Raw genomic sequence first — 14,577 nt, forward strand, 5'->3', positions numbered from 1 at the left:
GGTAAGTGAAAACAATAAAAAGCAAATGGAAACATAAAAATAGGTATAATTTATTAATCCATTCCTATGTGCCAGGAATTTTATTTTGTTGTGTAATTCAATCTTGATAATGCTTCAAGGTAAAAACTATTATCCCCATATTACAAATGAGGAAACTTCTGACACAAAGAAATGTAGTCAGTTCTCTAAAACTAGTAAGTGGTTGAGCAAGAAGGTGTAATCTAAGAAGAAAAGACGCATCTGCCATGAGGTTCACGTTGTAAGAGGCCATCTTCCTTTTTATTGACATGTATAACATGGTACAGAGAGATTACACACTCATCCATAACCAAATATAAGGGGCTATCTGAAATACACATGAGAAGTAGTCCTTTGACAAAGCTTACTAAGCATCTCCACCACACACAAGTCCACAGATCCTAATTAGGGAAGCTCAACATAAGTTTTAGGTCCCAATTGCTCTCTCTAAACTTATACTTCTAAAACCAGGCTCATGTTTTCCACTCTATAGAAATCATGAAATCATGATTTAAATTCCAATTCAATTCTCTCACTTGTTTATTGAGAGTATTAGCACCTTGAATATTTTGCTAAGCAGCATGTGACAAACTGGTAATGCAGAAGGAAAAAAAATGACAGGAAAAGATTTTGCATTAATAAACATAAACTGTTGAGAGTGATGAGAATATGCACAATCTAATCTACAATACCTTTCCATCTATTCTTAAAAAAGTCAAGTGTTTGGAAGTTCCACAATTACTTTCTTTCCAATTTTTATCCTTTTCCTGGTGGCTATTTCCTGTTGATCAAACAAGGGTACATAAGCTATGATTCTTATTGAACTTACCGGCTCAGTATTTATTAGGGGAAAATCATAGACCCAGGAGCAATATCAGGTATGTGCTAACCCATTACTTTCTGAAGCAGCACAGAGGAATGTGGCAGAGCCTTTCAGCCATCAGATTCCTAGAGAGCAATCCTGACCCTTGAATTAATGGAAATATTTAAGGTTTATGATTGGGGAAACACCAATCTCAATCCTGGTGGTAAGAGGGGCTGGGATCCAATAGCAGTATGAATTGGGAAATAACTGACCTGCCTTGTTTCACTATATCATCATTTATCTGCTGTGAGAGCATAAGCCTCTCTGTCTTAGGTCAGGTTCTCTAGAAGCAAAGCTTGAGGCAAGGATTCTTGAGCAAATGATTTAGGGAGAGACTACTCTCAGCTGAATCTAGTACAGGAATGGGTAATCAGATTTAATCAAGACAGATTCTGGGCAAAGAGGTACAATCAGTTGAAGTCTAAACTTAGCCTGATCTAATGGGGCATTATGGAGCATGAATAACCACTATGAACAACACAGAGTTGTCCCAAGTCGAGGCAATGGAGGTGACCTTGTATAACCGGTGTCTATTGGTAACTGACCATGAGCTGCCTCTGAAAGAGATCTTTACCTCTCCAGCATTTCTCGGTGATTTATTCCCTTTAGTCAAGGACAATTCTCAAAAGAAGAACAGAGCCGTGAACTATCTATTGCCAACACTCAAGCAGCAGAGGACTGGAAGCACTACTTGGTAAGAAAGATCTGAGTGAGGCAATGATAGTGTGCCTGATAATGGGGTCCCAGGAGACAACTCCTCAGAGGTCACTTCATCGTACAACTGCTTTAACATTCTAATCTGATACGTATGGGGCATACTTTAGGAGTCTCTTCATCCCCACCCTTCAGATTGTTCATATATTCCCCTAGTATTCTTGATATCTTATGTACCAAATGGTTAGTGTTTTTAGGTAGGACTGGGGACAACAGCATTTTCATCATGATTGTTTCATAAAATAATAGTGATTATTGCTATGGTGATTGTTGTTGTTATTATTGTTATTATTATTATTATTATTATTATTATTGAAGGGCAAGGCTACCTGGTAGTTCTGTTGGTTCACTTGTTCTACATGGGGGTTATTCCCTTTATCAGGAGGTAAAGATGATGGAGATCACATGGCTCATGGGGTTTAGTGCCCCTTCCTCATGATTCCCATTTTACTGAACTATATAGCACCACAGAAATATTATACCATCTCAAGGACACCATACCAATTAAGGTAGACTTTGACTTCTGGCCCCTTGATTTTGTTTCCAGCATCCCATATTGGATGCCAAGACAAATGCTCCAGTCATAGTGTCCATTTCAATAACACAAAGACAATGGCCAGATGGAACACATTTTCAGCCTGCTGAAAATCTTTCACTGGAGAATATCAATGGAATTTTAAAAAATAGAAAGTATGTCTGTCCCCCATTGTCCACTTCCAATATGCCCAGTGCACTAGTATTCAGTAGGACTGCACATAGATTCCAAGAGAGGAACCTGGCTCTTGCATAGCAGGGATTTTTGAGATGTATGATTGGAGAAGAGCAAGTTTCGCCTCTAGTTTGATCAGTAGGCTGAAGTTCAAGCCTGGAGATTGCAGCTGTTCAACATAACAGAAACTCAGTATCTTAGTTCTACCACTTCAGCATTCACAGTTAGGAACGCACTAGCTAGAACACAGTCTGTAGTTTGCAGCTTTTATGATGTGGAAGAAGGGTGACCCAATTCCTCACCTCATTTAACTACCATTTATAGCATTTCACTATAGCTAATTTCTATAGAATGTCAGAGGAAGACTAGAGGAGTAAGAAATCAGTCTTGAATAAGTGAAAGTCTTACTTTTATTTTCATACGGTAAAATTGAAATATTTTTTACAGCGTGATCTGTCTACCTAAGAAGAAACCCAGAATCATAAGACACGGCTGGAAGAATGTTAGCAATCATCCAGTCCAATATCCACAAGGACAGAGTTAAATAGAATCTTCAGCAGAAATAAAGATACACATTTCATCAAATGCTGTGTATCAGTTCAGGTCATGCGAGTAGATGCCAGGATGGGATTAGCCATGCCAGAGCTTTTATGGGGGATGCGTGTCAAGGATAAAGGGAAACAAGCAGGAATGGGCAGGGCAACAGTCAAACTATGATGTAGGTCTGATGCTTATGAAAGGGGAGAGGTAAAGAAGGGCTAAATAGGTAGAGTTCATACATTTCTTAGTAATTTTCAGCCAGCATGGTGGGGTATGCTTAAGCAACTACTGTCATTAAGTAGATTTAGCAAATAAAAACACAGAATGCACAGCTAAATTTAAATTTCAGATCAACAACAAATATGTTTTTAGTATAGGTATTCCCCAAATATTACATGTATACCTATAGTAAAAAATTACTAATTGTTGATCTGAAATTCAAATTTAATTGGGTGTTCTTTTATCCCACAACCCTAATTATAGGAAATCCCTGTCAGGCCGTAATGGACTAGCACTAGTACCCGCACTCTGTTTAGTCACTGTGTAGGAACAACCAGAGAAAGTAGGGCCTTGATACAAGCATCGTTACTGACTGAAAGAGGAATAGCAGAGCTGTCAGTCATCTATCATGCTCACAGTAAAGTATCTTGAAAGAGATCTGAGTTGCCTAAATGCACAGCTGCCACAGACTCATTAGACAACAACAACACACACACACACACACACACACACACACACACACTTGGAGCACTTACTATACATTCCCTAAAGATTGGAGACACCTACTGGGCTGATGCCTGATTCCTGCTTGCCTAAAACACCTAGTTGGGTAGGCTGGGCTGGCTAGTGAATGAGTCAAAAGAACCAAATGTTTTGAACGTCTTTCATTTCCAAAGTTTGTCTTGGCAAAGAATGTGTGTGCATTTTCCACAGCAAAGTTGGGCCAGAAAGAGAATGAAGGCAGCATAGGTTGATCTCAAATACTGTCAATCAAAGATGACTGCCTAGCATAGACCTAGGATAGAAACCAGTGATACCATCAATGAATAGGGGCTGAGAGAGGAATCAACAACAACCCAGAGATGCATTACTTGAGTTAAGGAGGTACAGGTGAGATGTCCCATGGATGAGGTTATCTCCAAAAACAAACAAAAGCTCTCTATGAGTCACATTTTTCTGTGGCAAGTAATAGCCCTAAAATGTGAACAGCTTATAATAACAAAACATATTTCTCATTCTTGTTACATGATAGCTGCAGCTTAGATGGACTATGAGAGCTCAGAAGTTCTTCTATCCATGTGTCTTATCATTCAAGAATCTAAATCGGAAGAGAAGCAATATGAAGGGTGTGCTATTCTCATGGCAGTCAAATCTCCAGGGGATGAACAGAAACATACCTGCTCTGTGAAGCCCCTACTTGGAACTCTTGACATGGTCACATCTTCCCCTTCCAAAGGTCAAAGCCAACAGTACAGCCAAGCCCAAAGCCACTGGGTGAAGTGCCTGCTGGGAATTACTATGAAGTTATATGGCAAAGGGCACAGAAGAATAATCCTATCACAAGGAAGGGACATCTATTTTTGTAATTATTATGAGCTGAAATGTGCCCCCGTAAAAAAATATGTGTGGGAGTCCTAAGCCCCAGTACCTTAGAATGTTCTCTTACTGGGACAGAGTCTTCACAGAGGAAATCAAGTTAAAATGAGGTCATTAGTGAATGTCTTAATCCAATACGACTGGTGTTCATATAAATGGGGACATAGAGATATATGTATGGGGTAAATGCCATGTGAAAATAAAGATTCTCAGGCAGAGATCAGGGTGAAACATCTAAAGGCAGAGAATGCCAAAGATTGCCAGCAAATCACCAAAAGCTAGGAGAGAGGCAAGGAACAGTCAGTCTCCCTCAGAGCCCTCAGAGGAACTAAGTCTGCTGCCACCTTATCTCAGACTTCTAGCCTCCAGAACTGTGAGAAAATAATTTCTGTTGTGAAGCTACCCAGTTTGCGATACTTTGTTACAACAGTGCTAGCAAACTAACACAAATATAATACTCTTTCACAAATCACCAGAAGAAAATGTTAGTTTTAAACATCTTCCAAGTTCAGAGAATCCTCAAGTCAGATCATTAACTACAGATCACAGCAAAGAAGGACTTCACTGGTCCCCTTTCCTCATACTCCCCTTGACATCCCCTTAGGGGATGAGGGACCCCTAACAACAGCACTCCTCATTTAAACGGAAACTAGGAGAAGCCTCTAATTCATATCACATTCACAGTTTGGATTATTATATAAAAATGGACAATTTGATTCCTGAACTGAGCCATGTTTTGTGACTAAAAGTGACCAGAAGTCTTTACAATACCTCATAATAGTCAGAGATGTCATGGGGTCTGCTTCAGTTTTTCATTCGGGGCCAAGGGAAAAATTAGGCCTCGGAGCAAGTTTGAAGAAACGGTAAAAAAAAAAAAAAAAAAAAAGAAGTAAAGTAGCTATAATTATATTCAAGAGTTGTGCTTGTTTGAAGAAACACACTTATTTTACAAATGAAGAAACCTGGTTTTAGAGAATGTAAATGAATTGCTTAAGGTCAAACAACTAATTAGTGGCAGAGCTGGGACCAGATCCAGAGTTTTCCCATTCCGTTTAATTTCTGCTAAACTCTGCTGACTTATCTTGCAGACTGCAGAATTATTTTTAAATATCAGAAGTGCCTTCTTTTTATGTAGCCACATTGAAAAACAGTTTGGCAGTAACTCAGAATGTTAAACATAGAGTACCCATATGACCCAGCAATTCCACTCTTAGTAATATAGCCAAGAGAAATAAAAACACATGTTCAACAAAAACTGTATACAACTGTTCATAGAAGCATTATTCATAATAGTCCAAAAAGTGGCAGCGGTCCAAATGTCCATCAACTGATGGATAAACAAAATGTGGCTGGGATACCATACAATGGAATATTATTCAGCAATACAAGGAATGATGGATGGTAACTAGACTTACTGTGATCATTTTGCAATATATACAAACACCAAATAATTGTGTTGTACCAGAAACTACTATGTTGTATGTCAATTATACCTCTATAAAAAATAATGAAGGAAGGAAGGAAGAACTGAAGTGCTGATATGCACTACAACATGAATAATCCTTAAAAACATCATGCTGAGTGAAAAAGCAGGTCACTAAAGACCATCTAATACATGATTCCATTTACATGAAATGTCGAGGATAAGCAAATCTACAGCTAGGAAAGTAGATTAGAGACTGCCTATGAATGGAAGAAATGTGGGTAATAGGGTTTGATTGCTAATGGACACAGTTTCTTTTCGAGGTAATTAAAACATTCTGAACTTAGTGGTGAAAGTGGCACAATTCTGTGAATATACTAAAAATGACTGAATTGCACAGCTTAAATGAGTGAATTATAGGACATCTGAAATATATCTCAAGAAAAAAAGAAATGCATTTTTCCCTAAAACGAAATCATTCCATACTTTAACATTTTATTTTTACTGAACAATTCTTTTATTTATTTTTAATAATTCAAATCCCTCTGGAATTTGTTCTCTTTTGGTCAGCGACTTAGGCAAAACCTTAGAACATGATCAGCAGAAAGTGTGGCATCTTGTTCAAATAAAGATCTGCCTTACTACAAACACAAACAGGGCAGCTTATCAGTTTATCTAAAAGAAATCCCATTGTGCTTTTCATACTAAAACCAGCATTTTTGCTACTCTAACAAGTTTTAGTGAACCTGAATTTATATCTTGTCCTCTCAACCAACTCAGCTGCTCATATTTTCATGTCTCATCACTGAGACCTCAACAGCCTTACTGTAAGCAGACATCATTCATGAGTTAATACTTAAAATGCAGTACTTTCACTTCTGATTAAAAAAAAAAAATGACCTTTAGAGACCCCAGAGAGTGTGGAATTGTCAGTCTCTCTCCATTCCTTCTTCAAAACACTGTTGGAATCCTATGAGGATACTACATAATATTAAGAAGTAAAACTTTCAAAATGTCATATCCATTTCTTCACCAAGTTATGAAGATTAACTCTTTTAATTTGATGTATCTAAAGACAACAAAATATTATGAGCATAAAACATGAGATGACTATTTTGGAATATTAAGCATCACAGAATTCAATCATTGGTGATAAGTTAAGTCCATAAGGAGACTGTAACCACCTTCATGTTCCTTTTAGTGTCTCCAACACAAACACAATTGAAGATAAAGTCACCCCAGAGAAGTCTTGAAATGATTTTGCAGAAAATCTTACTGACAAAAGTGCATTAAATAGATGAAAGGTAGTAGGAAAAGTGGACCTGGAAGGTATACTAAAATCAATACAGATAATGTAAATAATATTACTGACTAAAGATACCTCACATTGTGAATGATGTGGGGGCGGAGCAAGATGGCGGAGGAGTAGGAGACCTGGATTTCCTCTCCTCTCAGGAATTCAGCTGGATAGGGATCAAACCATACTGAACATCTACAAACTCAACAGGAGATCGAAGAAAAGAATAGCAACAACTCTCTGAACAGAAAAGCGACCACTTTCTGGAAGGTGGGACATGCGGAGAAGTGAATCCGAGGCGATATTCGGGAGGATAGACGGCAGGGGAGGGGCCTCCGTCGGCCGCTTCTGGCAAGTGATAGAGCCGCGGAGCACAAAATCGGAACTTTTAGAAGTCTGCTCCGCTGAGGGACGTCGCTCTGGTGGCTAAGTGGGGGGTGGAACACTCGTGGGACAGTGTGGTCTCAGGACCCTCGGGGTCACAGAAAGACCGGGGGTGCCTGAGTGCGGCAGAGCTCCCAGGTATCGGAGCAGGGAAGCCGGCTGCAGAGACGGAGCCCAGGCGCGGGCTCTCAGCTCGGGGTTGCCATAAACCGTGATCCACAGCACAGTCGGGCCACTGCTCCTCCAGCAGGGACCCAACAAGCGGCAGATCCGGGGAGACTCACCTTCTTCCCCTGGGAGGAGAGGTGCGGGAGCGCACCGCAGGGATCTGCTGGGTTTGGAGACTCCACACGGGGTCGGGTGCCAGATAGAAAGGCGCGGTCACAGGCCGGGTGAGCACGGAGTGTGGCCGGAGACCGGGGAGACAGGAGTGACTGACGGCTTTTCTCTGGGGGCTCACTGAGGAACGGGGCCCCGAGTTCTTGGCTCCTCTGGGGCAGAGACTGGGAGGCCACCATTTTCACTCTCATCCTCCAAAGCTGTACGGAAAGCTTGCAGGGAACAAAAGCTGCCGAGAGCAAACCCGAGCAGATTATTTAGCCCGGACTGGGCAAGGGCAATTCTGCCTCCGGCAAAGACATTTGGGAACCATGGCAACAGGCCCCTCCCCCAGAAGATCAGCGAGAACAGCCAGCCAAGACCAAGTTTACCGATCAATGAGAACGGCAGAACTCCAACGCTAGGGGAATACTGCACATAGAATTCATGGCTTTTTTACCATGATTCTTTAGTCTTTCAAAGTTAATTATTTTTTTTAACTGTCTTTTTTCTTTTTTCTTTTTTCTTTTTTTTTTTTGAATTTTTCTTTTTCACTTTTTCAACCAACATCTTATCAATCCCTTTTTTAAAAAACATTTTTATTTTTCATTTTTAGAGTCATATTCTATCCCTTCATAGTAGTTACCCGAATTTTTGGCATATATATATAAGTTGTTCTCTCTTTAAAATTTTGAGATAGTTTCTTCTAACAGATCAAAATATACTCTAAATCTCTAGTGTATGGTTTTTTCTACTCCCCTGCCTGATCACATTCTCTCCCTTTTCTTTTTTTTTTTTAAATCCTCTTCTTTCTTTTTTCAAACAACTTATCAATTCCTTTTATAAAATTTTTTTATAATTTCCATCTTTACAGTCATATTCCATCCCTTCATCATATCAACCCTTATTTTTGTACATATATAAGTTTTTCTTTCTTTAAAATTTTGGGAGGCACTTTCTTTTAACAGACCAAAATACACCCCAAATCTAGTGTGTGGCACTGACCTATAAACCAGCCTGATCATATTTGATCACATTCTGTTTTTGTTTTGTTTTGTTTTGTTCTGTTTTTGTTTGTTTTTATTTTTATCTTTTTCTTTTTTTATTTTTTTTTCTTTTTCTTTTTTCTCTCTTTCCCTTTCTCCTCCCACTGCTTCAGGTCTTTTCTGATTTGTTTAGAGTATATTTTCTGGGGACGTTGTTACCCTGCTAGCATTTTCTTCTCTCATTAATCTATTCTCCTCTGCACAAAATGACAAGACAGAAAAAATCACCTCAACAAAAAGAACAAGAGGTAGTACCGACTGCCAGGGACCTACTCAATACGGACATTAGTACGATGTCAGATCTAGAGTTCAGAATCATCACTTTAAAGATACTAGCTGGGCTTGAAAAAAGCATGGAAGTTATTAGAGAAACCCTTTCTGGAGAAGTAAAAGAACTAAAATCTAACCAAGTAGAAATCAAAAAGGCTATTAATGAGGTGCAATCAAATATGGGGGCGCTAACTGCTAGGATAAATGAGGCAGAAGAGAGAATCAGTGAGATAGAAGACCAAATGATGGAAAATAAAGAAGCTGAGAAAAAGAGAGATAAACAACTACTGGATCATGAGGGCAGAATTCGAGAGATAAACGATACCATAAGACAAAACAACATTAGAATAATTGGGATCCTAGAAGAAGAAGAAAGAGAGAGAGGGGCAGAAGGTATACTGGAGCAAATTATAGCAGAGAACTTCCCTAATTTGGGGAAGGAAACAGGCATCAAAATCCAGGAGGCACAGAGAACCCCTCTCAAAATCAATAAAAATAGGTCAACACCCCAACATCTAATAGTAAAACTTGCGAGTCTCAGAGACAAAGAGAAAATCCTGAAAGCAGCTCGGGAGAAGAGATCTGTAACCTACAATGGTAGAAACATTAGATTGGCAACAGACTTATCCACAGAGACCTGGCAGGCCAGAAAGGACTGGCAGGACATATTCAGAGCACTAAATGAGAAAAACATGCAGGCAAGAATACTATATCCAGCTAGGCTGTCACTGAAAATTGAAGGAGAGATAAAAAGCTTCCAGGACAAACAAAAACTAAAGGAATTTGCAAACACGAAACCAGCCCTACAACAAATCTTGAAAGGGGTCCTCTAAGCAAAGAGAGAGCCTAAAAGCAACATAGACCAGAAAGGAACACAAACAATATACAGTAACAGTCACTTTACAGGCAATACAATGGCACTAAATTCCTATCTTTCAGTAGTTACCCTGAATGTAAATGGGCTAAATGCCCCAATCAAAAGACACAGGCTATCAGATTGGATTAAAAAACAAGACTCATCGATATGCTGTCTGCAAGAGACTCATTTTAGACCCAAAGACACCCCCGAGTGAAAGTGAGGGGGTGGAAAACCATTTACCATGCTAATGGACACCAAAAGAAAGCTGGGGTGGCAATCCTTATATCAGACAAATTAGATTTTAAACCAAAGACTGTAATAAGAGATGAGGAAGGACACTATATCCTACTTAAAGGGTCTATCCAACAAGAAGATCTAACAATTGTAAATATCTATGCCCCTAACATGGGAGCAGCCAATTATATAAGGCAATTAATAACAAAAGCAAGGAAACACATCGACAACAATACAATAATAGTGGGGGACTTTAACACCCCCCTCACTGAAATGGACAGATCGTCTAAGCAAAAGATCAACAACGAAATAAAGACTTTAAATGACACACTGGACCAAATGGACTTCACAGACATATTCAGAACATTCCATCCCAAAGCAACGGAATACACATTCTTCTCTAGTGCCCATGGAACATTCTCCAGAATCGATCACATCCTAGGTCATAAATCAGGTCTCAACCGGTACCAAAAGATTGGGATCATTCCCTGCATCTTTTCAGACCACAATGCTTTGAAACTAAAACTCAATCACAAGAGGGAAGTAGGAAAGAACTCACATACATGGAGGATAAAGAGCATCCTACTGAAGAATGAATGGGTCAACCAGGAAATTAAAGAAGAATTAAAAAAATTCATGGAAACCAATGAAAATAAAAACACAACTTTCAAAATCTTTGGGATGCAGCAAAGGCAGTCCTAAGAGGAAAGTATATAGCAATACAAGCCTTTCTCAAGAAACAAGAGAGGTCTCAAGTACACAACCTAACCCTACACCTAAAGGAGCTGGAGAAAGAACAGCAAATAAAGCCTAAACCCAGCAGGAGAAGAGAAATAATAAAGATCAGAGCAGAAATCAATGAAATAGAAACTAAAAGAACAGTAGAACAGATCAACGAAACTAGGAGCTGGTTCTTTGAAAGAATTAACAAGATCGATAAACCCCTGGCCAGACTTATCAAAAAGAAAAGAGAAATGACCCAAATCAACAAAATCATGAATGAAAGAGGAGAGATCACAACCAACACCAAAGAAATACAAATAATTCTAAGAACATATTATGAGCAATTCTATGCCAGCAAATTAGATAACCTGGAAGAAATGGACGCATTCCTAGAGATGTATCAACTACCAAAACTGAACCAGGAAGAAATAGAAAACCTGAACAGACCTATAACCACTAAGGAAATTGAAGCAGTCATCAAACATCTCCCAACAAACAAAAGCCCAGGGCCAGATGGCTTCCCAGGGGAATTCTACCAAACATTTCAAGAAGAATTAATACCTATTCTTCTGAAAGTGTTCCAAAAAATAGAAATGGAAGGAAAACTTCCAAACTCATTTTTGAGGCCAGCATTACCTTGATCCCAAAACCAGACCAAGACCCCATCCAAAAGGAGAATTACAGACCAATATCCCTGATGAACATGGATGCAAAAATTCTCACCAAAATACTAGCCAATAGGATCCAACAGTACATTAAAACGATTATTCATCACGACCAAGTGGGATTTATCCCTGGGCTGCAAGGTTGGTTCAACATCCGCAAATCAATCAACGTGATACAATACATTAACAAAAGAAAGAACAAGAATCATATGATCCTCTCAATAGATGCAGAAAAAGCATTTGACAAAGTACAGCATCCTTTCTTGATCAAAACTCTTCAGAGTATAGGCATAGAGGGTACATACCTCAATATCATAAAAGCCATCTATGAAAAACCTACAGCGAATATCATTCTCAATGGGGAAAAACTGAGAGCTTTCCCCCTAAGGTCAGGAACGCGGCAGGGATGTCCACTATCACCACTGCTATTCAACATAGTATTGGAAGTCCTAGCCACAGCAATCAGACAACAAAAAGAAATCAAAGGCATCCAAATTGGCAAAGAAGAAGTCAAACTCTCACTCTTTGCAGATGATATGATACTTTATGTGGAAAATCCGAAAGACTCCACCCCAAAACTGCTAGAACTCATACAGGAATTCAGTCAAGTGGCAGGATATAAAATCAATGCACAGAAGTCAGTGGCATTCCTATACACCAACAACAAGACAGAAGAAAGAGAAATGAAGGAGTCGATCCCATTTACAATTGCACCCAAAACCATAAGATACCTAGGAATAAACCTCACCAAAGAGGCAAAGGATCTGTACTCAGAAAACTATAAAATACTCATGAAAGAAATTGAGGAAGACACAAAGAAATGGAAAAACGTTCCATGCTCATGGATTGGAAGAACAAATATTGTGAAGATGTCAATGCTACCTAGAGCAATCTACACATTCAATGCAATCCCCATCAAAATACCATCCACTTTTTTCAAAGAAATGGAACAAATAATCCTAAAATTTGTATGGAACCAGAAAAGACCCCAAATAGCCAGATGAATGTTGAAAAAGAAAAGCAAAGCTGGCGGCATCACAATTCCGGACTTCCAGCTCTACTACAAAGCTGTCATCATCAAGACAGTATGGTACTGGCACAAAAACAGGCACATAGATCAATGGAACAGAATAGAGAGCCCAGAAATGGACCCTCAACTCTATGGTCAACTACTCTTTGACAAAGCAGGAAAGAATGTCCAATGGAAAAAAGACAGTCTCTTCAACAAATGGTGTTGGGAAAATTGGACAGCCACATGCAGAAGAATGAAACTGGACCATTTCCTTACACCACACACAAAAATCGACTCCAAATGGTTGAAAGACCTCAATGTGAGACAGGAGTCCATCAAAATCCTAAAGGAGAACACAGGCAGCAACCTCTTCGACCTCAGCCACAGCAACTTCTTCCGAGAAACATCGCCAAAGGCAAGGGAAGCAAGGGCAAAAATGAACTATTGGGACTTCATCAAGATAAAAAGCTTTTGCAAAGCAAAGGAAACAGTCAACAAAACCAAAAGACAACTGACAGAATGGGAGAAGATATTTGCGAATGACATATCAGATAAAGGGCTAGTATCCAAAATCTATAAAGAACTCATCAAACTCAACACCAAAAGAACAAAGAATCCAATCAAGAAGTGGGCAGAAGACATGAACAGACATTTTTCCAAAGAAGACATCCAAATGGCCAACAGACACATGAAAAAGTGCTCAATATCGCTCTGCATCAGGGAAATCCAAATCAAAACCTCAATGAGATACCACCTCACACCAGTCAGAATGGCTAAAATTAACAAGTCAGGAAATGACAGATGTTGGCGGGGATGCAGAGAAAGGGGAACCCTCCTACACTGTTGGTGGGAATGCAAGCTGGTGCAGCCACTCTGGAAAACAGTATGGAGGTTCCTCAAAAAGTTGAAAATAGAGCTACCATATGATCCAGCAATTGCACTACTGGGTATTTACCCCAAAGATACAAAAGTAGGGATTCGAAAGGGTACGTGCACCCTGATGTTTATAGCAGCAATGTCCACAATAGCCAAACTGTGGAAAGAGCCAAGATGTCCATCAACAGATGAATGGATGAAGAAGATGTGGTATATATATACAATGGAATATTATGCAGCCATCAAAAGGAATGAGATCTTGCCATTTGCAATGAAGTGGATGGAACTGGAGGGTATTATGCTGAGCAAAATAAGTCAGAGAAAGACATGTATCATATGACCTCACTGATATGAGGAATTCTTAATCTCAGGAAACAAACAGGGTTGCTGGAGTGGGGGGTGGGGTGGGAGGGATGGGGTGACTGGGTGATGGACACTGGGGAGAGTATGTGCTCTGGTAAGCACTGTGAATTGTGCAAGACTGTCGAATCTCAGATCTGTACCTCTGAAACAAATAATGCAATATATGTTAAGAAAGAAAAAAAAAAAAGAAGAAGAATGTAGCATGAGGGGAAGAATGAAGGGGGGGAAATCGGAGGGGGAGACGAACAATGAGAGACGATGGACTCTGAAAAACAAACTGAGGGTTCTAGAGGGGAGGGGGGTGGGAGGATGGGTTAGCCTGGTGATGGATATTGAGGAGGGCACGTTCTGCATGGAGCACTGGGTGTTATGCACAAACAATGAATCATGGAACACTATATCTAAAACTAATGATGTAATGTATGGGGATTAACATAACAATAAAAAAATTTAAAAAAATAAAGATACCTCACATTGTTCTTATGAAGATATTTTTGCCTTCAGTTTGACTTTAATCCTCCTTTGACATCATTGATCACCTTACCCAGGTGAAACCCTTGCTTCTCTTGGCTCTATAATCTCATACTACCTTTTCTCTAAGACTGCATTTCCTTCTACATTTTTTTTTGTGTTCACATTCATTTTTTTCTTCCATTTTCTCTCCT

This window comes from Halichoerus grypus, chromosome 7, assembly GCF_964656455.1.
Source record: "Halichoerus grypus chromosome 7, mHalGry1.hap1.1, whole genome shotgun sequence".
Taxonomy (NCBI): domain Eukaryota; kingdom Metazoa; phylum Chordata; class Mammalia; order Carnivora; family Phocidae; genus Halichoerus; species Halichoerus grypus.